This window comes from Rattus norvegicus, chromosome 1 (genome assembly GCF_021556685.1).
Source record: "Rattus norvegicus strain SHRSP/BbbUtx chromosome 1, alternate assembly SHRSP_T2T, whole genome shotgun sequence".
Lineage (NCBI taxonomy): Eukaryota > Metazoa > Chordata > Mammalia > Rodentia > Muridae > Rattus > Rattus norvegicus.
In genome coordinates this window covers 107626450-107649227 of record NC_141534.1, presented here as the reverse complement: position 1 = coordinate 107649227, position 22778 = coordinate 107626450, and the positions used below count along the sequence as shown (strand labels likewise).

Sequence of the window (22778 nt, the reverse complement as noted above, 5' to 3'; positions counted from 1 at the left end):
GAGAATAGAAAGGGGCCTGAGTCCCCCCAAAGCATAAACTTTGAGGGACAGTCGAAATATCTGGAAACCCTGAGTTAACTGGACTAAAACTGGTATTTTTGTAAAACTTCACCAATCGTTCAAAGGCAAATGTGCTGTTCTAGAAGGGAACTATGGCCTGGGTAATCCCTAAAGTACTGAGGATACCTCCTGCCATGGTTTAAATGCGAAATGACCCTCACAGTGTAAGGGTCCATGGTTTGACAAAGAATGATAGCCTGGACTCAAATAGCATGTAAAAGCAAAGAGTGTTTTATTCTGCAGAAGTCCAGCATGCTGGGGTCTCCCATTCCAAGGCAGAGACACCAAGTGAGCTGACAGGGGGTTTAAACACACAGTAGGGGAATTCTGAGGAGAGGTAGGTGACCTCTATCATCGGCTCTATCTCTAGGGAAAACTGCCGGGGAAGTCTGGAAACTGCTGCTTACTCATTGTCCTTGCCTCAGGCCAGGTGGAAGGGCAGCTTCTGAGACCTGGACTTGCCTGGATGTGCCCAGTTCTTGAAAACAGAGATTTAGGCCTAGTCTCCTGAACTACCAATATGAAGCCTGTCATGGAGCCAGCCTGTCTCAACAAACCCCAGGTGTCTGAATAATTGGTCCCACATGGTCATGCTGTTTCAGAAGGTTGTGGAACCTTTAGGAGGTGTGGCCTCACTTGAGGAATTGCGTCACTAGGGGGCAGGGTTTGAGGGCGTACAGCCCCATCCCACTTCCTGTTCTTCTGTGTGGATGGAAGGTGGTGGCTTTGCTTCCTGCTCCTGCTTTCATGCCTTCCCTGCCATTACAGACTCCGGAACTGTGATGCACCCCTTCTCAGAGTTGCTTCTGGTGCTGGTATTTCATCACAGCAGCAGAAGAGTAACTGACGTACGCACCCAACCCCTCCTCCAGAATAGACTCTCAGAGAAGCCGGAGGAAAACCACAGCCAGATCAATGCATTAGGGAACTGCCGCCCACAGGGATCAGCCTAGAAAAGTCTTCTTTGCGGCTTAGCTGTAGGAAATGCTAGAGAAAATACACTGACTCCTGTAACGGGCAGAGAAGACAGTGTCTGACCGAGCCCCTCACTACCCAAATCCACAAATGCTCTGCGCCCTTGAATGAAATGGTACACGTGTGTATGTTTATGTGTGTGTATCCCCATGTGTATGTGAATGTGTACATTTGTGTATACATATGTTAATGTGTACATTTTTGTGTTCACATGTATATATTTGCTGTGTGTAAATTTATATCTGTGTACATGTATGAATATATATGTATGTACATATGTATATTTGAGTGTGTATATGTATATAATTTTGTTTGAAACTATATTTATATGTACCTGCAGGTATTTATATGTATACATTATATATGGTTGTGAATGTATATTTATGTGTGAGTACATGGATACTTTATGTGTGTACGTGTGTATATTTATGTGGGTGCATGTGCTTCTGTTTTTGTGCATACATGTTTATGCTTATGTGTGTATATGTGTATATTTATGTGTATACATGGGTATATTTATGTTTATTTGTACATGTGTGTATTTGAATGTGTGTACATGTATAGTTTGTGTGTATATTTATGTGTCTGCATGTGTATCTTTCTGTTTGTGTACATATACGTGTATGCTTATCTGTGTGTATATGTGCATGTTTATATATGCATGTATACATGAGTATATTTATGTTTGTGCATGTTTGAGGGTACACATGTCTATTTGTATATGTGTATGTTTATGTGTGTGCATGTGTATACTTATGTCAGTTGACTACCACTTGCTCTGCCTCATTCTTCATCCCAATGCACTGATCTACTCCTAAAAGTAAGGGCTCGGCTATTCCAGCTTAAGCATAGGTGCAGCTGTACATGCATCATCTGCTCTGTTGTCAATGCACAGCACTTCACTACGGCAGTAGCAATCGGGTGTTGCATGATCCCTGCAGTGCTGTAATAAGGGGTGCCTGTGAACCGCCCTCACAGTACATCCTTGTTCATCCATCTACTAGCATATCCTTCTGTGCTCCTGTCTAGAACTTCAGTGAGCACCGACAGTCACATCCATGAGTCCTGCAGACGTATTACACTTGGGTACACTTCCCTAATAGCATTTGCACTCAGAAATCCTTAACTGCAGCTATAGGGGAACATGGAGAATAGTCCTGTTATACTGAATCCATGTGTTGGATTTCCACATGTGCTGGACGAGTATCCATTGTAGCCTGCTGTTCATGGACATCCATAACTATCCAAGTGCACCCCTCTACTCCCGCACAAGAGCCTCAGTGTCCAGGTGCAGTGCTGCATTCCGATAAATGAGCCGTCACTCCCGCTGCAGGCATTTGCGGTGCGTTAGTGGCGTAACTGTTCTTGCAGTTGTATGGTAAATCCCATTTGCATGATGCTCTGCTCCATCCCGGTTCACCGCTCTCACGTTATAACATGTGTGCTACTGCGCTCGTTCAGGCTTGCGTGGAGTTGCACATGTCCGTCCCTTGCTGTGTTGTAAACGCACATCAGTTGACACTGCAGCAGGAATACACTGGCTTTTGCAAAGACGCCATTGTGTAGAGATTTGGTGGTAGACACCTGTGTGCTGCCTGACCAGTGCACTCATGTGCAGTGGTGTACTAGTGTGTCCTCATGAGCTCCTGTCTAGTAACTCCATGAGTGTGGATGTCCAAGACCCAGTAGTCCTGCTTATTTTATTTGTGTGTTTTCCACTAATGGTACGGACAGTACTGTGTGCAGATGAATTCATTTATGCACGAGGACTGCTTTACAGGAACATTGTCATCACTTCTCCAATATGAAATCCATGCACGTGCCTTTGCTTGTACTTTCATGATCTACAACAGCTGGGCTGGGCTGGCTCAGCGGTTAGAGCACTGACTGCTCTTCCAGAGATCCTGAGTTCAATTCCCAGCAACCACATGGTGGCTCAGGACCATCTGTAATGGGATCCAATGCCTTCTTCTGGTGTGTCTGGAGACAGCTACAGTGTACTCACATACATGAAATAAATAAATCTTTTTTGAAAAAAAAAGAAGAAAGAACAGTCTACAATGGAGTACAGGTACAGGAGCTTGTATGAATATAAAGTCAAAGAGTGTTTGTGGATTCACAGTAAGAGACTTGATCACACATGCTCTCTGCACATAAATTATATTAGTAAAGCACTAGTAGTATCTTCTGTGCATGAATTATATTAGTAGAGCATCACACACACACGCACATGCACACACACACACGTGCACACACATCTAAAGCACCACACACAGCACCTTTGGTAAAAGCCTGTAGGAGACACAGCTGTCTCTGTGCTCACAGATAAAGCAGCACACCTGGATGCCCGAGTGCAGCCATATGCAGAAGTCTTATTTCAGAAAAGCACATGAATTTAATAACCCAGCAGGACTCCTGGATTTAGGGGATCAACATTCATGAAAGGACTCGACAGGAAGCCACAAAGGAGCATTAGTATTTTCTGCACATGACTCCTATTTTAGAGCCCCACGAGTGCATCTGTTACTAATGCACTACACAATGGCATCTGTGTAAAAACCTGTAGGAGGTACAGAGGTCCTTGCACCCACAGATTAGCACTAGGAAAGCCTGGAATGTTAGACACACAGGGTGCTGCAAAAAAAGACGGAGGAGGAGGAGGAAGAGGAGGAGGAGGAGGAGGAGGAGGAGGAGGAGGAGGAGGAGGAGGAGGAGGAGGAGGAGGAGGAGGAGGCGGAGGAAGAATGCACGACCAGGGGTGATTTACACAGAAGGCTGGGAGTGGATATGGTAACAGCCTGGGAACCTTTGCACTGTGTGGCTGAGACCACAGCGGGTCTACCCCAGAGCCTTTTCATAAGCTTCCTTTTCTCAGTCAATCTATAGAGCTCATCATTATGGGTTGCACAGTCTCGATAGAGTCACATCTGCTCCGTAGTTAGCTTACTTTGCTCCTCAAAGAGGCGTATGTATGTTTGGCTGTGCATGTGGGCTTAAGATAATTAACACCAGAATAAGTTTTCATGAAATCGTGCCGTGCTTAAATGTGCCTAAGTTAAACTACTCCAGAAGTTTGAACCAACCCTGGCTACTTACCTGTCATTGCAGCAGGACTAGTGTGCACTCATAGCAGAGCAGGCAGACATGACTGCCCAGCTCTGAAGACGTCGGCAATAGAACCACACCATGCACATTATCAGGGATTCATGGGCGGGCAGCGTACGTGAAAGTGCACAGCAGCAAAACTGGCTGCACCGCTGACGCACTTTGTGCAGGCGTCCTGCACCAGGGGTGAGATTGGGTTTCCTAGAAGTGCAGAGGAAATGTGGTCATGGCAACGCCCTGTGCCTTGAAAGCAGATGTCCTAACATCTGCACGCACATGTATCCAACAGTGCATCGAAGTTGCTAAGCACCAGTCCGTTTTGCACGCCAGTACACCCCGCACACCGGAAAGACAGCTAAAGCGGTGTCCGTGGGGGCGTGAATACAGCCGTGTGCAGCTGTACCGTTACAGGAACAAAAAAAGCATGCGCGATAGCTCTCCTGTTGAATTCATCTCTTGTGTTTAAATGTGGGCTGCTGTGTGAGTAACACCACTGGGGACTGCTGTTCGCCGATTTCCATCGGATTTGTTAAATGCTCATCAGTTTGAGCAGCGGTGGCAGCAAATAAGTTTAGGGAAAGAGGCCACTGTGTAATGCCTTACTGATACATCGGTGTGTGTGGCGACTACGACATCGTGTGCACCGAGGCACTACCGTACCTTTCAGTGTGCCTACGTATTACTTTCACTGACGCTTACAACTGACATCCATGAGTCCCGCTGTAAATACCACATTCATGTGCCTTTCAGTAATGCCACATCTGTGTATGGCTACACTCAGACATCCACATGTGCTGCTTTACAAGGACACGTGGTCTCATGCCTGTGACTTGGAACCCGTGCCCACTCCTTTGCGTGTATTGGCACGGATGCCGGATGCTGCTGTGTTAGTGGTATCCTTGTGTGGACTAAAGGTCCCCGACGGCTGGCTGTTTTGATATACTACTCCATGCGTGCAAACACTGATCCCGGGACTCGGTGTGCGTTGCTGTACGCCTGCATTAGCTCTGCGGTGTCCTGGTGGAGCATCGTAATGATATTCTCACATGCGCTGCTTTCTAGGCAATCTTCTATCTCTTCTGTTACAGCTCTGGTAAAGAGAGTCCCGAGGATGAAATCAAGGCTTCGCAGTCACAGAGAGAAACAGCCTCTGTGGACTGAACTGTTGCAGGAAATACTAAAAAAAGGGCACCATCTCACACCACACCCGCATATGGCACCGGGCAGACTCTGGACAGGAGCTCCCGAAAAGTCTCCATTTGATTCGCTAAGTTCCCATGGCGGGTCGCTACCACGCCAACCTCACGTATCCAAATGGTTGGGGTGCCCGTACCTTTCTCTTGAACTTAATTGAGTAGCCAGAGGAAAATACCACACAATTTAGAATCGACAGGCAACTCAACCGCTGGGCACAAATACCAGCATCCAATTAGTAGTAAGTCATACTAAATTAAATCCTCCGGTGGCAGTCCCTGCCGGATTTGCCTTCTAACCGGGAGCCCCTAGTTCATTATATCTTCTATCCCAAGCTCTCTCCCTGTCCAACAAACCCCAAGTCCCTTTTCTCTTCCACTCTTCCCCCCCCCCCCCCGCAGTCCGACCTGGAAGTCCCGCCTACTCCCTGCCCAGTGATTGGTCCCCTGAAATCTTTATTCATTAGGGGAAGGTCCGTGCCACACTGAACCCTGGACAGCCTTGCAGAAGGATATTTATTGATGGTTACACAAAACTTATTTTTTGAAGTAAAACAGATTCCTCATACCAAAACCCAGATCTAATCTGCGTGTTTCTTGAAGGAACACCTCACCCTTGCAATTTTGGTCCTCACCGTGGGTGCCGTTTGCAGTACTCAACAATGCAGCACGTTCCTGGCTTGCCAGGAGTGCCTTGTGACTAAAGTCATGCAAAGCTCCTTCAGAAAAACAATTCTATAAATCACAGAGAGCAATCACAATGATTTCTTCAAGGTCTAGGTATTCTTGGAAAACAACTACTTCATTCTGAGGTTCAGAGCAGACACAATGACTACTAAATCTCTCACCACATCACAGTTCATCTGTGCATGGTGCATCAGGACAACCATTCCTGCTGCCTTAGTTATTTTTATTGTACTGGGTGACTGGCCATCCCGGTGCACACCTCCATTCCTAAAAACGTGCGCACTGCAGGTCTAGTTCGGGCATGGTCATAGCCGTAGAGTAAATCCATCCGCTTTATGGTAAAAGCACACCAGCTCACACTACCGCAGTGCTAGTGTGTCGGGTTTGCCAAGACACCATTGCACGGCGCTTGCTTGATAAAGGTGTGTGCTACGGTCTCTGAGTATATTCATTGGCTGTGACGCACGGGATTAGCCTTGTGTGCTCCTCTAGCTCCACCATGAGTGCAAATGTCGTTGAAATTCGTGACCATTGAACATCGAATCCACGTACAGATCTTCACTTCTCTTTCCATCTCTGCTACTGTAATAGTAAACCTGTATGGACCGATGTTCGTGAACATCCGTGTGCTCTGATGTGCTGGTAAATGCATGGACACAGGCACTAGGACATTGGGTTACGTCTAGACTAGTGTTTCAACCCCAGCTGTGCTGCTATAATAATCCGTTCGTGTGCACTGCTTTCGAGGAAATCTGTGATCACTGCTATTACAGTGGATCTGTGTCCAGGGCATCGGTATTGAACTGTCAATGCTACTGTACCCAGACACTGATCGTCTCTGAATTCACAGCAGTTCTGTTCAGGCTGTGCAGAGCAGGACATGGTCACCCATCCGCTTGGTTGTAAGCTCACATTGGTTTACACTGCAGGAGTGGTGCATCAGTTGTTGAAAACAGGCCACCGTGTAGGGCTTTCGGACTAGATGTGTGCGCGACGCTCTGCAGACACATCCGTGCACGCAATGTGCCTGAAGGTTTTGTGCTGTATAGAGGTGACTGGCTAGAAGTCGATTACTTCAAGTCTCAGGGGACTTCAAAACTCCATATATGGTCAGCAAAACCCACGAGAGTCAAGCATCTGCGTGAGGTCTACATTACATCCCTGGAGGAAAGACATGGAATAATAAAACACTCCATCTATTTCACCTTGGATACACTGAAGCTTCCTCCTGGATATGAACCTAAAATGTGTAATGTTGTGAATGTGACCATAGTGGAAAGTGTTCAGCTTTTCTCTGTTTGGAGAGCAATCTCTATGACCCCAGTGGAAAGATCCTAGTGTGAATGAGGGTGACATTCAACTTCTGGTCCTCTCTCCCTCCACCTATCCAGCGCTAAGATTATAAAATGGTGGAGGTAGAACTCAGGGCCTCATAGATGCCAGGCAAATGCTACATCAGTGGACAGCCCCCTCAGCTCACGTTGTTTTCGTATGTGCAAGAAAATGTTTTAATAAAAAAATATAAGTGAAAAAAATAGTAAGTCCTTGCATGCTCCTTCACCCACATTTCCATGTGTGCTGCTATAATTATACACCCATGGGAGTGCTATTCACAGACCTCCATGTGTCCTGACGTAAATACGTGGACACACCAGTATTGGGGCATCAGTGAGTGTGTTGACTCCTGTAGTATTGGATCCATGTGCACTTCTTACTTGTATTTCCATGTCGCCACTGTAGTAACACCCTCGTGAAGTCTCCTGCTCGTGGACATCGATGTCCTCAGATTGCTAGGAAGCACTTAGACACAGTGAATAATACTCCTTGCTCTATTTTTGCACAGCGCCACTCCAAGTGCCTTGCCATGCCAGTGTTCTCATCCACACTGCTTTCGGCGACTCTGTGATGGTGTCTGTTGCCGTACAACAGTGCCCGGAGCTTTAATAAAACCGGGCTTGATTTTGCTGAGCAGACACGTGCATTTGTACTGAGCCCTTGTCCAGCCAGGTACACTGCTCCCCTAAAACTTCCATTTAAAATCAGAAGCCCACAGAGCAGCTCACCCGTCTACTAAGCTGTGAATGCCATCTGTTTACACTGCAGAGGTCAAACATCTGCAAAGACACCATCGGGTAATGCTTAAGAAATAAATGCATCGGGGCTGGGGATTTAGCTCAGTGGTAGAGCGCTTACCTAGGAAGCACAAGGCCCTGGGTTCGGTCCCCAGCTCCGAAAAAAAAAGAACCAAAAAAAAAAAAAAGAAATAAATGCATCACTGGGCAGTGGTAGCGCACAGCTTTAGTCCCAGCACTCGGGAAGCAGAGGTTCAAGGCCAGCCTGGTCCAGGACAGCCTTGGCTTCAGAAAAACAGAGGGAAGGAGGGACAGAGGAAGAGAGAATTCACGCGCAGGGATGTTCTAGGGCATCCTTTTTTTTTTTTAGATTTATTCATTTATTAAATATAAGTACACTGTAGCTGTCTTCAGACACACCAGAAGAGGGCATCGGATCTCCTTACAGATGGTTGTGAGCCACCACGTGGTTGCTGGGAATTGAACTCATGACCTCTGGAAGAACAGCCGGGTGTTCTTAACCGCTGAGCCATCTCTCCAGCCCTAGGGCATCCTTTTATGCTCCTGTGTAGTACGTCTGTGAGCACTGAGGTTGGAGATCTATGATTCCCACTGTACTTTTGCATCTCTGTGTTTTTGGTCTCTCTGTGCTCACCTGTACTTGGACATCCATGGGTGCTGCTTTGTGAGAATACGCATGATCTCCCCTACAACCCGTGTACGCTCCTCTACCTGTATTTTCGTGCGTGTGGTTGTACTAACACACCTGTGTTTGACCGCTGTGTGCAAACATCTACGTGCTCTGATGTGCCAGCAAACACATTTACACACCGATACTCGGCCATGCGTGTGCATTTGTCTGCTTCTGCACTAGCTCGGTGTCCAAGTGTTCTGCTGTAAGAACATTCTTCTGCACACCGCTTTACGGTGCGTGGTCGCTTTCGTTACAGCACATCTGGGTGTGGCGAGTTCCTAGTGAAATGCTTCCCACTGTGCTCTCATATGTCCTGCTGTGCCGCTTTACTGTTAACACCTTGTGTACTGCCATACTGCTTAGTTAAAGTTCAGAGCTATTCAAGTAGCTCCATCAGGTTGGCTGTCAGTACACGCCGGCGTGTGCTGCAGTAACAGTACGCTGACTGCAAAGACGCTGTCGTGCAGTGTTTTCATAATAGATGTGTCTGCAGCGCTCTCCAGGGATATCCGTGTGCAGTGATGTATTAGCATATTGCGTATTCCCCTGTCTACTAGCTTCATGGACGCCGACTTCATACATGCCTCCTTCTGTAGTTCTGCCACACTCCTGTGTGTTTCTGTCATAGTACACCTATGCATGGTGTCCTCTAACATCCATGGGCTGCTTTACAAGGACTTGCGTGCTCACTCCTGGAATAATGAATCAGTGTGCACTCTTTATTTGTGTTTCCATGTGTGCCGTGCACTGGTAGACCCATGGACATGTATGTGCTCTTATGTGGGTGTAGATACACTGACACCCTGATACAAGGACATCAGTGCGCATTGGTACTGGCCTGGCACTTCAGTTGGCTGGTACGCCGAGATGACGTTCTCGTATACGCTGCTTTCTGCTAAATCTGTGCTCACATCTCTCACAGAACGGCTTGCGTGTCTGCCTGAAGGATGTTAGTAGTTCTCGCTGTTTCCTGTTACTTCTGCCTGCCCTGTGAACGTGTCTCTGGTCCTCTGACGTTCTGGTGTGCATGCCGTGATGCTTTCTATAAATGCACTTTGGTTTATGGGTTTTTCCCCCAAAGACCCCATTGTATAGTGTTTTAGGTGGAGGTGCTCTGCGGTTACTAGGACACGTGGTTGCAGTGCCATCTTCGCTGTGTGTTTTCTCGTCTGGTGCACTCATCTATGGCTACCAGCTCCGTGCTGTTGTGACATCATGGTGTACTACTGTCCAGCACTTCCATAAGTGCCGGCGCTGTACATCCTCGAGTCCTGCTGTAGTGTTACATTTGGGTGCACTTCTGTAATAGTACATCCGTGTGTGTCTGTACTTGCACATCCTTGTGATTGATGTACAAAAACGTGTGCAATCGCTCCTGTCATACTGAATTTGTGTATGCTCCTTACTTACTTGTATTTCCATGTTTGCTCATGTGCTAGTACACTCATTTGAAATGCTGCTCATAGACATACATGTTTTCTGATGTCCTAGAAATGCATGGACAAACAGGCTAGGATATCAGCGTGTACCACTCTGCTTCTGCGGTCGTACTTCAGCATCCAGGTGCACTGCTAAACAATGCTCTCATGCACTGTCGTCTAGTAAATGTGTGATCACATCTGTTACAGTGCCTCTGTGTGTGCGATGCTTCAGTAGTGCGGCCTTGCTTTTGTTTTGTTTTGGTTTGTTTTGGTTTGGTTTGGTTTGGTTTGTTTTGTTTTGGTTTGGTTTTGTGACAGAAGCTCTCTACATAGCCCTGGCAGCCCTGAACTCACTATTGTAGACCAGGCTGGCCTCGAACTCACAGAGCAATGCTTGCCTCTGCCACCATGCCCAGACTGCCATTTTCTCTGTGTGCTTTTTCATGTAGTGCGCTCATCTATGGCTAACCGTGTGCTCTGTGCTGTTGTTGGTCAGGAGTGTGCAGAGCTGTACAAGTTTATCCGTCTGTATTGCTGTAAATGCACATCTCTTTATCCTGCAGAAGGAGTGGATCGTCTTTGGCAAGGGCACCTTTGTATGGCACTTCAGAATGAGTTGTATGTGTGTGGCGGTCACAGGTATACTGATGTGCAGGGCTGTCCCTTTGTACACTTCCATGATGCTGACTTTTGTGCATCAGTGAGTCCTGCTGTAGGGTTCTGTAATAGCACATGTCTGTCCCGCTGACCACCCATGTGGGCTGCTTTCAGAGAACATAGTGAGTTCTAGGGCAGCAGCGTGTCTTAGTTAGGGTTACCATTGCTGAGATAAAACACCATAAAACACCGTAACCAAAAGCAACTAGAGGAGGAAAGGCCTTATTTCACTTGCAGTTCCACACAACAATTCATCCTCAGAAGCAGTGAGGACAGGAACTGAAGCAGGGCAGGAACCTGGAGACAGGAGCTGAGGCAGAGGCCACAGAGGGATGCTGCGTACTGGCTTGCTCATCATGACTGCTTTCTTATAGAACCCAGGATGACCAACCCAGGGGTGACACCACCCACAATGGGCTGGACCCTTTGCCATCAATAACTAATCAAGAAGATGCCTACAGGCTTGCCTGCACCCAGATCTTAGGGAGGCATTTTCTTAACTGAGACTCCCTCCTCTCTGATAGCTCTAGCCTATGTCAAGTTGACATGAAACTAGCCAGAACTCAGGGATATGCAGAGAGCTCCTGTCTCAAAACAACAACAAAAGTGTGTCTGTGTGTTTTTTTAAGAAAGCATACAAGGGGTTGGGGATTTAGCTCAGTGGTAGAACGCTTGCCTAGGAAGCGCAAGGCCCTGGGTTCGGTCTCCAGCTCCGGAAAAAAAAAAAAGAACCAAAAAAAAAAAAAAAAGCATACAAAAGGAGTTGGGGATTTAGCTCAGCGGTAGAGCGCTTGCCTAGCGAGCACAAGGCCCTGGGTTCGGTCCTCAGCTCCAAAAAAAAAGAAAAAAGAAAAAAAAGAAAAAGAAAAAGAAAATTAAAAATTAAAAAAGCATACAAAATATGTTTATTTGGAGCCAGAGAGATGACTCAGCAGTTAAGAGCACTGACTGCTCTTCCAGAGGACCTGACTTTAACTCCTAGCACCCACATGGCAGCTCAGAACTGTCTGTAACTGTAGGATCCAACACCCACACACCAACATATATGCAGGCAAAACACCAACACACAAAAAATGAAAATACAGATTTAAAACATGCTTACTTGCTAGGTCCCACTGCCTCAAGAGGAGGGGTTAAAGCTTTAGGTGGTTTGTGAGCAGGTCTATGACTAATATGGTCAGAATTTATTTATTCATTTGTTTACTTACCATAAGCTATATAGGAAATAATTCCTGTTTATACTGTCCTGTAGATAATCTTGTTGAAGATCTGCGCTTAGCTTAAAATTCAGTAATAACAAGAAAACGTCACACCCACCATGACACTAGTGACAGAGTCCCAGTATACCCATAGTCACAGTTATCTTTAACCATCAATAGGGTTGTCTGCTGTGACTCCCAAACCCTGCCTCGCCCTGCCTGGCACTGTGCTGCCTTGCCCTCATAGCACTGCCTATCTTGCCTTGAATGGTTGTCTTCGTTAGGGGTTCATGGCTGTGACGGGACCACGTGACCTAGGCAACTCTTATAAAGGAAAATATTTCATTGGGGCTGGCTTACTGTGTCAGAGGATCGGTCCATTATTATCATGTCAGTTGTATGCAGGCAGACATGGCGCTGGAGGAGCAAAAGGTACTACTGTCGTGATCCAAGACGCCCAGGAGGAGGTTGTCTTCCACAGGCAGCCAGGAGGGGGACTAACACTCCATACTAGGCGGAACCCAGATCTAAGGCTTTGAGTCGGCCCGCCCAGCACCCACCCTAACTAGGAACTGCTACAGCGTGTGAAGGGGCTGGACTGCAGAACCAAAGCTGCAGGGTCCCCATCACACAGGGCAGCAATGGGATAGGGAGAGGAGTCCCAGTGAGGAGCCAGAGGCCTCGGACCAGACCAATGACTCACACAATGAACATTTGCAAGTAAAGATGCGTGGACCAAAGGGTTTATACTGTGGGACCCTCTATGGTTTCTACCACAGGTAGGTTTTGATATATTCACTTTGTCAATTCTTTTCTCTCTCTCTCTCTCTTTTTTTTTTTTTTTGGTTTTGGTTTTGTTTATGTTTTTGTTTATGTTTTCTCTTAGGTTGCAAGAGCAGAAGGCACCTATGGAGGGATGGGGGATGAGTGGGATTAGATGCATAATGTGAAATTCATAAAGAATCAGTAAAAAAAAATTAAAAAACCACTGCTTTCTAGAAATCTTGATACAATGTATCCTACCTCACCTCTAAACAATTACACTCAGTGTGACCAATACTCTGAATTATAAGCTATGAGGTACAACTCACGTTCCAGGATCTATATAGACTCATGATACATTCACTTTGTCAATTCTTTTCTTCCGCAGAACAGCTGCTGAGATGTACCTAGGCCAGTACAAGTGCGAGAACGTGATTCCACACTACAGCTGGAGCTGGTGGAAGAATCTGGCAGAAGACAGAGGCAGGTGGATCTCGATGAGTTCAAAGCCAGCCAGAGCTAGATAGTGAGACCCTGTCTCAAAGATAGATAGATAGATAGACAGACAGACAGACAGACAGACAGACAGACAGATAAACTTGACAGTCACCCGCTTAGTGCCATCTTGCAGGAGCTAAAAGGACAGGAGATATGGGTCATGGAGGCTTAAGCCTGGGCTGCAGAAAGCTGTGAGGCCAAGTAATATGTGGCAGAGTTAGATCCCTGTGGCGGCCCTGGGAGTCACTGAATGAAGGCTGTGAAGGAAGTGAAACCTCAGTTGCAGTGAAACCCAAGGATGCTAGAGATGCCAGGAGTGCGGGACATTGCCAAGAATGGCTGCAGGTATGAAGTGAAGCCAGCCCAAGAGAAAGGTCACTTGTAGGTGACAGAGATGGAGGGGTGGGGCTACTTGGAGCCAAGATAAAGAATGGAGTTGCAGGGTTCAGTATTCACTCCACTGGGTTTTGATCCGATAGTTCCTTGCTCTGTCCCTTTTGGGCTGTGAACGGTTACATTATGGCATTGCATATGGAAAACGTTAGCTTTACTGTAGAGAGGCTAAAGCTAAGAGCCTGCCTAATGTCTAAGCGCAGACATTTGAAGCGCTAGAACGGCTGAGACACTGGAGACTTCTGCAGACCGGCTAGACGCCCTTTTGCATTATGAGATGAACACGAGGCTGCAGTCCCTGAGGTGCGTTGTGAGGATTTACAGTGACGTACATGGGTGTCAACTCTCGATGGATGGATCCATGCGCCACCCCAGGCTGGTGGTCCTGGGCCAAGCAAGCCAAGGGGAGCAAGTCAGTCAGCAACATCCATCCATGGCCTCTGCCTCAGCTCCTGCCTCCAGGTTCCTGTCCTGTGTGAGTTCCTGTCCTGACTTCCTTCAGTGATGAACAGCAGTGTGGAAGCTGAATAAACCCTTCCCTCCCCAACCTGCTCTTTGGTCATAGTGTCTTGTCACAGCAACAGCAACTGTAAGATAAACACGGTGCCTGCCACTCTAACCGCGTGAAAGTGTGCTGCCCCACAGCTTCTGTTTCATTTTTTTTTTCCAGGCTCCTTGTCCAGTTCCAGAACCTTCTCAGTACCTTATCGCAGTATAATTTTAAAAGGCACACAACCAGTTCCCGCGAGTTCCCACTCCGCGCGGGTCCATGCGCTCTAGCCGTTTTTCTGTACCACCTTCACACACTGTCCCCTTGGCAGGTTGCTACCACTCCTGTTACCAGTGCATTCTGAGGGCCGTGTTAGCATGGTCCCACACCGTGCTAGCTCAAGCATTCTATAGCCTAGCACGGCTTCCAGTCACGCACTCTGCTCACACTCCCAACAATGCAGTTAGGTCGTGACTCAACAAACTGGGACCCAACAACCAGATTTACATGTTAAATGCTCAATGTACAATACATCCACACAATTAACCTACAACCAGTTGATAAGGATATAAACCGCCCACCTAGATAAGATCTAATTTGTTCATCTAGACATACAAAACCCTGTACCCATCCATCCCTTAAGAATAGTCATAACAACCTGTAAATGTGCAGAGAGGAATCTTAACATCCGCCTCCATGTTCTCCCGGCTGCTCCCTCTCTGGTCTTCCACTCTCTAAAACTTTTCTCCTGCCCATCCTTCCTTCTCATCCAATGGCAGGCCTCGTTCTATCCTGTACCTGCCTTCGCCTGCATAATGACATCAACCTACAGTACCTCACAGGAGATACCACACGCAGTAATCAACCACTACCCCTGGCCCCAGATTCGGCCAACCAAGAATTTGCCTCTGGATTTGCTACTCTGGATTGAACAGAGAAGACGACTTAACATTGCATGGCCTCAGGCACTTGCTCTCTGGTGGGGCCGAGGCCGCCGAGGCGTAACCATGCTGTAGTCTGGTTCAATGTTTCACACCTTTTTAACCACTGTGGAGTGCTCGCCTCTGTCAATGGCCACCTGGGGTTTTATCCGCCAGTTGCCTGGGGATGCTCCGCCCGTTTCCACGTTTGTCACTGCCAGTGCTGGTGCTCTGAACATTCATGTACAGGTTTTGGGTGGAACACTGCTTTTCAACTCCATGGGGTCTGCGTAGACTTACAGTAGTAACTGTTAGCTTACAGAGAAAGTGTGGTGCGTCTAGAAAGCTGACCTTCATCTCAGCCCCAGAGATTGTAAACCAGGCTGGGGAACTGCCTGAAGCCTCCTCAGTGGTTGCCATGAGAGGACACAGCTAAGGACCAGGGCAGTACTGGGAAACACCTAAGAGCTCACCGCAGACGCATGGTGGGACTAGGGTAGAACTTAATTTTTTCAGAACCTACTTTTAAATGATGGTTCTTAAACGTTTTGACCGACCTTTTAGCCCACCGCTTACCAGAGGTAATGGAAAAGAAAGGATACTGGGGAAGTGGACCTGTTTAGAAATGGTTCTTTGGCGCAACTCCCATCGGCACTGTCAGAAAATCAACAGTTCAGTTCCCAGGTCAGCAGCGGCAGCTCGATCCACTCAAACACACTTCACAGACACACCAGCAGTCCAGTTCAGTAGTGTCAGGGTAGCAAACACGAATCAGCAGTGGTGACATTACCTAGCAGAGACAGCCAGGCCTCAGCCTTGGCACAAGTCAGCAGGAGCGACCAGGAGACATGCGAGGAGAAGTTCTCCACTCTGCCCCTCTTGACAGAGAGAAGATCAGCGAAGACTCGAGACCAACAAGCATTTAGCTAATGCAAACAAGCCAAGCTCAGCCTCCATCACAGCCCGTCAGACCTATTTATACTCCCTCCAAACATCACGTGTCCTCCACAGGTCTCGCCTCAGCATGTGCATCTGCCTCAGCTGACATCACTCTGCCAATCAGCCTGAGTCCTCAAAAACGGCAAGAAGCCACAGCACAGCACCAAAAAGTTTTTGGTGCATTTCTTTCTCTGGAGTCTTGACAAATGCAGCTCAACTATGCGATGTAAGGCGAACCAATACATGCATGTGGCTAGCAAAGAATCCTTGATCCTTTCACAGGCTTGCATTAGCAGAACATCCTCTCTCTTGTGTCTGCTTCAGCAAAATGTTTCTTCATGAGTCTGCCTTAGCCTTTCACTGTGTCCACTTCAGGAAAACACTCCACATGTTTGCCCCAGCAAAACACCATCCAACACAACTGACGCTCAAAGAACCCTTAAGTTTCCACTTCACTAGGCTCATAAGAAAGATTACTTTTCAACATAGGATCTCCTATATTGCCTATGCTGACCTAGAACTCCTAAGCTCAAGTGAGCCTCCCACCTTAGCCTCCCATGTCCTGGGACATCGGCCACCCTACCAGGTAAAGGGGGCATTGTAAACACATATCCCTGAAGTTATATGCAGGCCAAACCTGAGGGAGACTGTGAGTCTTTTTTGTATGGAAGGGCTTTGGCTGCCAGCACCTCGCTCACCATACACAATGAGTGTGAAATGAAACTCCGTGCAGCCTTTCAATCGTGCTATGCGAACCTGCAAGTCTCCTCCCGTGCATGCAGCGGCCTCCCTTCCAGGTGACACCCCCTTGCTCCAGATACATTTTTGTCGGTTCAGTGCAAAGGGCAAATGGACGGCACTGTGTGTTCAAGCTCTGGGCTCTGCAGCACTGACTACCGGTACTCTTCCTGGCTTTTATTCTGGGCTGATGTGGCTGGTCCTTTCTGTGGCACTGTCCTTGTCCCTTCATGCCGTTTATTTCCTATAGACTCATGCATATGTCTCAGCACTGCCTAACATTTGTAAACGAATTTCCCAGTGTGTCCCCCAACAGTGGGGGGAGGGGGTTGGAGCTTACGACCCTCGCTAACCGCTAACCGAGAGTACAGAATTTGCAAGTCTCTGAGACCTGTCAGAAACAGACAACTGTCCTTCCTTTTCTTTCTGTCCTTGCTGCATTCTGGGGATGGATGAGACGCATTGACTTGAGTAACATGGGGAGTAATAGCAAGATGGTCCCAACAACTCCCTCAAAACCCAAAAGTTTTGCTCCCTGAGTGCCGGAGGCTAGCCCCAGCAGGGTTCAGGTCCCAAAGAGGAGGTGTGGAGTCAGCCGGGAAAGGAGATCAACACGATCTGAGGGTGAATCGGGATGGCTGTGTGTATCTGGGAAAAAAGGCTGCACCTTTTATGTTCCATATTTACATAGTGGCTTAATCACAGGCAATGCCAAAAGCAGGTATATCATCTTTTCTCAGACCATTTTTAACCCATTTCAGCCCGATCTTTCAACATCCAGAATGAGAGAGGTCGTCAACTGTATTACAGTATTTTTCCTTGAAGCAAAAGCAAAATGTCCAGCAAGCTTCTAAGCATTTTTTCCTAAGGTTCAACAACCCCCCTGGCTGCCCCTCCTGCATGCTCTCAGCCTCTGTGGTCAGGAGGTACCAGACACTGAGTCCTGAGAAACAAACCCAGGAGAGCAACTGTCATCCCTCGAGGGGCAGGCACGGTGCAGCGTTTGCACCGGGTAGCATCAGAAGCATTGAGCTGTCTCCCCACTGTGTTCTTCCTGTGTGCCTTGGCCTTCAGTGTGAGCCTGGTCTCCTCATGCGCTCCCCAGAGGGAAGTGTCCTGATATCTTTCTCTCCTTCCGTTCTGCCATTACATCCTAGTTCCCTCAAGGTATGATCCTGCCCACGGCAGAGGGGATCAAGCAGTCTAATTTCTTAACAGAATCTGCCTCTCGTGGGGCATTCCAGGTCTTCATCCCGTACGTCACATACCCAAGGAAACCATGGTGGGCAATGTTCTTTAGTCATTAAACTTTTGCCCTCAACTGCCATGGCCTCACACTCTGGGCCTGGGCCCATTGTTTCTCTCGATTGTGTGCGTTTGTCCTTGGGACCAGGTATAAGTGCCTAAGAGTTCCCAAACCATCTTTCAGTTAAGAGATCTTTAAGTTCTCTGTTCTTGGTACAAACAGGGAGGCACAAAAGGGATTTTTGTGTAGGGTAGGGGGAGAGTTATCATGGTATATGTTTCCACAGAGCTGGAGTTTTTCTTTTTTCCAAAGAAAGCTTTTGTTTAGAAAGATTGTGCATCCTCTACCAAAGCTCATTTACAATTCCCCAGAGGTTAAAGCAGAAGGAAACTCCCACAATGCATAGTGAGGATCATCAGAGATGAGAGGAAAAGGATGCTGGAGAACTGTGAGCCTCCATGCTGATGCGCTGGAACCTTGTCGAGCAGCCATGTCGCTATGTGGTCCACACCACCTGAGTGTGATGGTTTGAGTAAGAACGGTCCCCACAGACTCATATATTTGAATGACTAGTCATCAAAGAGTGAGGTTCAGCCTTGCTGAAATGATGTGTTACTGGGAGTAGGTTTTGAGGTTTCAAAAACCCAAGCCAGGCCCAGTGTCCAGCTTGTCCTTGCTCTTTGTCTCTCTCCCATCTCTTTGTGTTTCTCTGTCTCTCTGTGTGTCTATGTCTCTGTCTGTCTCTGTCTTTCTGTGTTTCTCTCTGACTCTGTGTCTGTGTCTCTATGTCTGTCTGTCTTTCTGTGTTTCTCTCTGACTCTGTGTCTCTGTGTGTCTCTGTCTCTCTCTCTGTCTCTGTGTCTCTCTGTCTCTGTCTCGGTCTGTCTCTGTCTTTCAGTGTTTCTGACTCTGTGTCTCTGTGTGTCTCTGTCTCTCCCTGTGTGTGTCTCTGTGTCTCTGTCTCTGTGTGTGTGTCTCTGTCTCTCTCTGTGTCTCTCTGTGTCTCTGTCTCTCTCTGTGTTTCTGTGTCTCTCCGTCTCTGTCTCCCCCTGACCCCCGATTCAGACCAGGATGTAGAGCTCTCAGTTCCTTCTCCAGCACCACACCTGCCTGCCACCATGCTCCCCACCATGACGACAATGGACTCACCTCTGAAACTGTAAGCAAGCCCCCCACCCACCCAGTTAAATGCTTTCTTTCATATGAGTTGCCTTGGTCATGGTGTCTCCTCACAGGATAGAACAGTGACTAAGGCACTGGGTCTGGGCTGCCGTGGTTTGCATTTCTGCTCTTGCTATAGAAGAAAGGCCCTTGCTTAGGTTAGTAAACACCGAGGGATAAGCCTGGCATGTGCTCAGGCTTTTCATAATCTTGTGTGCTTCCACACTGCTTTCTTCAGCAGTGAGAGCTTCAACTTCATCACATGTCCAAATGGTCCCTCCAAACAACAACAAAAACAAACAAATAAACAACAAATAAACAAAAACCTCTTGACTTTTTGCCTCTCACTGAGCAAGTTTATAGTAAAACCACGCTACAAGTGGATAATCAAAATTTTGCTGTCCTACTTTTGTATTACTGTGATAAAAGCCATAACCAAAAGCAAAGGAAGGCAAGGCTTTGTCTTACAACTATTAGGTCCCGCTCCATCACTGAGAGAAGTCAAGGCAGGAACTCAAGGGAGGAACCTGCCAGGAGGATCTGAAGCAGAGTCCACAGAGGAATGCTGCTTACTGCCCTGACCCCGATGCCTGCTTTCTTACACAATTCAGGACCACCTGCCCAGGGGTGGCACCATGTGCCCACAGAGAGCTGAACGCTTCCATATCAGCCGTTAATCAATACTACAGGACAGTCTTATAGAAGCATTTTCTCTAGCAAGATTCCTTCTTCCCAGGGATGTCTAGGTTTGTGTCAAGTTTACAAAAACAAGTGCGTTTATAGTTTTCTAATTCTTAATGTATTTGTAGACAACATGAGAAGCACGCGGGTTTAGATCCTTTCTTGTGCTTTTGTTTTGTTCTTATTCTATTGAAATATGGTTAAGAAATTAAAACTCGCCAGGCAGTGGTGGCACATGCCTTTTTTTTTTTTCTTTTTTTCTTTTTTTCGGAGCTGGGGACCAAACCCAGGGCTTTGCGCTTGCTAGGCAAGCGCTCTACCACTGAGCTAAATCCCCAACCCCGGCATATGCCTTTAACACTCGGGAGAAAGAGGCAGGTTTATCTCCAAGTTCAAGGCCAGCCTGGTCCAGGACAGCCTGGGATACACAGAGAGACCTTGTCTCAAAAGACAAAGGGGGAGGGAAGGGGAGAGAAGGAGGGGAGGGGAAGGGAGGGGGAGGGGGAAGAAATGATCAGTAAAGACAGGTCTAGTGAAGGGTGAACTTGAGAGCCCTGAGCCACCCAAACACCTGTGACACAATCACCTAATACAACGATTCATAAGAAAAGGCTTACTTTGATCCACAGTGTCAGCCCACAATCACCTGACACTGTTGCCTTTGGTCTTACGAGGAGGAACACAGGGGGAGCCTGTGTAGAGTGAGACAGATCACAGAGAGTCCAGGACATAGAGAGAGGGAATCACTGGAGCCCCAATATCTCCTTCAAAGGCACATCCCTGTCATCCGCTGTACATCTGGAGAGCAAAGTGGAGCCATGACAAATAGGTTCCACGGAGCTCTGGTCCATTCAGGAATGCTGGTAGTGTTACAGCACTTGGAAGTGAGGAGGTTTGGGTGGCCTTCACAGGGCAGGTGGCCAAGATCCCAGGTCTCTCATCAGCGACTGCAGCAGGGACAGTGCCAGCAACAGAGGGGCGGTGGCGGCAGCAGCTGACAGTCCTCTCGTGTGCTTGACTCCGTGTGGACAGAGATGATAGAAACACTGAGGAGTGGGGTGGAATTTGGGGGGAAGTGTTTGCTATCGGCTCAGTTTGAAAGGCTAGTGATGCCCTATCTGCACAGGGAAGGACTCTCGGTGTTCAATGCGTGACGGAGTGCCCGTGGTCCTCTCAGCGGGGTGTCATGGTGACATATTCCAGAGCAGGTACAGAAATGGGTAGGGAAGGGCTCCACCCCTACCAATCTCAAGTCTGAGATTCCTGGAGTCTGAGCTCACGCAGCCTCACCAGTTCTCCTGTCTGGTGGCACAGCCCACTTGCCTATACCCCGTACCCCCCAAGTAATCTCACTTCCCCCCATCCCCAAGGTCCCAGCTTCTCCTAATGTAGCCATAGGCTGATAACCAAACCTTCAACTTACAAACCCACACGCCAGACACAGAATCAACAGCCCTATCACTCAGTTGGTGGGGTGTGCCTGTCTAGCGTGCATGAAGTGATGGGTTAGGACCCCAGCACTGCAGGAACCAGACGTGCTGGTAACCATCTGTAACCCCAGCACTTGGGAGGTGGAAGCAGGAGGATAATCATAACGTCAAGGTCAACTTCTGCCATATGTCAAACTCAAGGCCAGTCAGGGTTGTCTGCAAAGCCCCATAGCTTCCCCAGCCAAGGCCTGTTCAGCTAGTCAATGTGCATGATAGGACCACTGGGTCCATGAAAAGCTCCAAGAGTTGCCGTTTTTGTTTTTTTTTTTTTGTTTTGTTTTGTTTTGTTTTTTGTTTTTTTTTTCTTTTCCAGGACTGCATCTCCAGGTTGAGGTTGTCCTGTCAGCCTGGGGCAAGAGCATGATGTGGAGTGGAGGCCTTAACGAACCCACAAAGAAGCAAGAATGTCAGAGCAAGAGAAACCTAGCCACAGAAGCGTCGGATGCGGAAGACGTTTGCCACTGCAGCATAACCCAGCCTGTCCTGATACAGATGCCGGTAGAGCCATAAAAGGGAAAACGCAGAAGATGGCTAGGTGTGTTAAGGCCTGGGTAACTGTTGCCTGTCTAGCCAGCCCTTTCGTGTGGTTACTAATGTTACAAGAAAACTTCCCCATGTGCTGACGCTCCTGCCTGAGTTGATTGCAGATTCTGTTACAGTTCTGTGTGTTGGTGTTCTTAGAGACCAATCACAATGGAGGTCAGTTAGAACTGCTTTGTATAGTAAGCCACAATAAGCTAGAACTGGAACCCACGGCCCAGCATCACTTCTCGCACTTCCATATGAGCTTTTTATGATGTTTGCTTCTATAAGCTGCCCCTGGGATGGACCCCGAGATTAGAGAGACACCTGCACCAATATAAGAAGCCATTTGGAGTAAAACTTCCGTTTTGAGTAGAAGTCAAAGAAAGTTTAAATTCCCAAGGCCTCCCTAGGAATTGACATTCTACTTGACAGAAAGAGGCATGGACATCCTGGTTGGCAAAGTTGAGACATGAACGTTAGGGAAGCCAAGTCCCGCACCACAGTTGAAGAACCCATCCAATGAGAACAGGATAAATGTAAAACAAAGACTTGTTCCTAAGAAGTCCTCTATTCCTATGTCCTGATTGGTGGAATAGCTTGGCACAGATATTTGTGGACCTCAGGCTTCAGAGCTCTGTAGAATTCAGGCTGGGGGTCGCAGTTTAGCTCCCGAGCCTGAACTTGGGCCGTGCCTTCAGTAAACCAGCCAGCCCTATTTGACTGAGATTGGTATCCGGGCAGTTCGTGCAGTGATTCCCAGACCCCGACAGATGGATTAATGCATGCATGCAGGGGTAGGCAGACATAGGGAGGGGCTCACAATTTTTTCTCTCTAAGCTGGAAACAGAAGGCATGAGGTCTGAACACACTTG

At 47.7% G+C, this 22778-nt stretch overlaps 1 long non-coding RNA gene across 1 annotated transcript; it reads right to left on the bottom strand.

The window, feature by feature from the left end:
* Positions 1–268: 268 nt before the first annotated feature.
* On the bottom strand, positions 269–4316 carry LOC148007346 (uncharacterized). The gene is made up of 2 exons (XR_015646383.1): positions 4132–4316; positions 269–3059 (listed from the first exon to the last, which is right to left on the bottom strand). It is a non-coding gene; the product is annotated as an uncharacterized LOC148007346 (long non-coding RNA).
* Between the last annotated feature and the right edge of the window lie 18462 nt (positions 4317–22778).